The sequence below is a fragment of the Rhagoletis pomonella genome, unplaced genomic scaffold (genome assembly GCF_013731165.1).
Source record: "Rhagoletis pomonella isolate Grant_MI unplaced genomic scaffold, Rhpom_1.0 Rhpom_scaffold_00008, whole genome shotgun sequence".
Classification (NCBI taxonomy): domain Eukaryota; kingdom Metazoa; phylum Arthropoda; class Insecta; order Diptera; family Tephritidae; genus Rhagoletis; species Rhagoletis pomonella.
This window is the reverse complement of record NW_023458562.1, coordinates 27,009,433-27,012,664: the sequence shown is the minus strand read 5'-3', so window position 1 is coordinate 27,012,664 and position 3,232 is coordinate 27,009,433. Positions and strand designations below refer to the sequence as shown.

At 39.6% G+C, this 3,232-nt stretch overlaps 1 protein-coding gene across 1 annotated transcript in view; it reads left to right on the top strand.

The window, feature by feature from the left end:
- The window catches only part of LOC118744565 (nuclear factor of activated T-cells 5), a 17,793-nt gene that overhangs the window by 314 nt on the left and 14,247 nt on the right, over positions 1–3,232 (top strand). The window lies entirely within an intron of this gene.

Here is a 3,232-nt window from a genome sequence, read left to right as displayed (position 1 = left end):
AAAAAAAAAAGAATTTGCGAACAGCAACTTTCTTTCATAACCACGAAAAAAACCTTCCACAAACCTTCAATTTCCATTCAAAGACGGCGTCTGAGTGATGAGTAAATTGTTGTTGGCGGCATGTGAAACCACTTGAAAAAAATGTCACTGTAATTCGCTGCAATTGCACGGCTATTGTGGCAGATACAATATACACGTATTTCTATACAAAATAGTTTCACACATAAACAAGTAATCACCAAAAAGGTAAATTAAAAAAAAAGACGTACAAAATTAGATTCACTTAGTTTCACAAATTAGTTGCACGAACGAAATAAAGTTTATTCAGTTTTCTTTTATATTTTATTTGATAGCCGTGGAAAAGCGATTTCAAGACCGTGCATGAAATTGGGTTTTGCGCGAAAAAAAATTAGCAATTATGTAGCTGCCACACAATGTGGCAAATTAAAATATTAAAGATGCGCGGCGAAGATGCAAGCAATTACGAAAATTCCGCTTGACACAGCGCTGGCAACAAGCTGTGGTTAAGAAAATTTAGAACTCAAATATATTTTTACCACACACAGACTTTTCGAATGCACTGTTTGTTTGTTTTTTTTTTATTCAAAAATTCCAATTAATTTCTTGCAATAGCCTGTGAGTAAAGGAATCCCACACTTCGTCCCGACTGATCGTTCAGCTTCCAAGGCGTTTTGCTGCTGCGACGGCTATTCGAAAAACACGTCTGCCGTGGTACGCGCGCGTTCGGCGAATGAAAGTGAAATTGCTACAACGTTTGCGTTTTCATGCAACAAATGCTGCTCCTACTGCTGCTGTTGGTGATGCTGCCTCTGTTACTTTTCGCCATACTGGCTAGTTACTTGGCCGCATGTCTGGTTATCTTGCTGTTTGGGTTGGTTGAGCGATGCGATCGATTGCCGGTAGCAGCCTGCAACAGGTTGTTCGCAAATGAAGATCAGCAGCGGAGACTGGAGATCAATAGCAACAACACGCAGTCTTACATACTTAGCAGACAGAGAGCATTGTAACAGTAGCTGTAACGGTTGTGATTTTTGCTGCAGCATCAATCATCATCAGATTTTATGAGATATTTGAGTGTTTACTGCAGTCGGAAAGTTGTTGGTAAAGTTAACAGTCGATCATAAGAAACCTACTGGCGGAAAATAGTCGGGAGGAGGAAATGTTTCAATAGAGTTAGCTTTCAAGGCTAGGGTACTACGTTTTCAAATTAGCGATTAGTGATTAGCTTAGACAAAAATGGGGAGGCCTACAGTAACTGAGACAACCTTTCCTTTGCGAGTTTTATATCCAGCACAGACTTGAGTCGGATTCTTATTTTATTTAGAACTAAAATCGTTTCTTTTGAGTCGAGATTAAAAATCTGCGACAATTGCCTCTCTCCTTACTATAGACATTTGTTACCAGCTTTCCATCAACTGGGCCTAAAAAAATGGATTGCTGTTTTATGTTTTTATAAAATTTTCCTTCACCATCTCCCAATCTCGTTTTCATCCACCTTCTAGGCATGTGATTAAGTGCTAATATTCCCTTAATTATTGCGCGTGGCCACGATGAGCTTTGCTGTAATGTTTGCTGCAGCTGTGTGGGGGCGATGCTATTCGGAACTTGTGATTTGTAAGGCTTAAACGCCCCTATAGTTAGATCAGACGACCTTTTCCCTAGTGAAGAAAACTTCAGTGACTGAATGATTTCCAATTAAATGTGGCCGCACTGGTCTGCTGACCGTTGCTCCCGGGAAGTGTGTGCCTAGAAGCAGATGCAGAGATTCCTCCTCGGTTTAAGTCCAAGAGCCATCAGGTCTTTGCTAGCAGCAACTTCTCTGGGCAGCCGCTGAGATTATCCTCCGTAGTCCGACTCCCTCAAAGATAAATTCCACCCCGTCGCAGAAGTCTTTCCATTTGGTTCTTTCCGACATTCTTAGAAGCTTCTTGTACTCTCGTAGGGTTAGCTTGTCGGGATAGCTTGTAGGTCTCCGAATATCCTTCGCTACCAGACGCAGTGGCCTGATTGAAGGTTTTTCCGAGTAACTGGCTCGTTGTCTTGCGACAAAAGCTTGTGGAGCTTGTCTTCCCTATACTTATATCAGTTTGGATATAGTGTTGGTTGGAAAAGAAGTGCTCTTTACTCGAAATATTTATTAAAAGCCTATTGTTCACTTAATTTCTCACGATTGAGAGACTTCAAAGGTTGCGCCGATCTCGGACCGCTATTCCTCTCTTAACGAATTTGACGGAATCGTTGTTTACATGACGTCACACTGGTGCAACTTGTTTACGTTTTCCTTGCAAAATTCTTTCTTCTTCTTCCATTGTTGCTCACGTTTTGGCATTTCTCTCTCGCAATTGCACCAGTGTGACGTCACACAAAAGTTATTCTCAAAAATCCTCTCTGATCGGCGCAATCTTGCATTCTATCATTCTTGTTAATTTCTGTTGTTTTGTCATTAAGAGAGGAATTGAATTCCATATTGTTGCATGTATTTCTTAAGATCAGGGAAGCAGCTGCTTCATTTAACTTAAAAAAAAAACTACAAAAATCAAGCAGATAAAACACGATCAAAACTTCAATCATCAGCTATGTAACAGCTGATTACGATGACGCCATTTTCATGCCAACATGCCAGCGGGATCAAAATGTCCCAGTTGAATCATGAAGCAATCAACAGCAATACAGAACTGATTTTATATAAAGGAAAACAAAAAAGCATACATAACAAGAAATAAAAAAAAAATTTTACAGCGAAAACAAAATAGTTATATATGTATGTGATATAAAACCACGCAATAGTAAATATAAAACTCCCAACAATAATAGACGCAAAAAAATGGGAAGAAGCGTAAAACAAAAACTAAAAAAAAAACGCTTAACAGTCGAACGCTGAGCGGTGCAATCAAATAGCCAACTTGCAACAACAAAATAATTGCGCAAGTTTAACTGCAGCGCTGGTCGAAAACAACAGATGCAACCATAAAAATAAAAATTGAAAAGCAATATGATCCGCAAATAATACGACTACAAACATTCATTTGTACATATGTATGTTCATAATAAACCGAAAAATCCAATAACAGAAAGAAATTTTTATCGACAGCAGCTGCTGCCTGCGCTAGCGCTGGCGCTTGCAATCTTCTCCGCAGGTCAGCCGACTGCAGTGCGTTGTTTGTGTGTGTTTTTCTTGTTGGTTGTTGTTGGTGTTGCAAGTTAGGCAAGG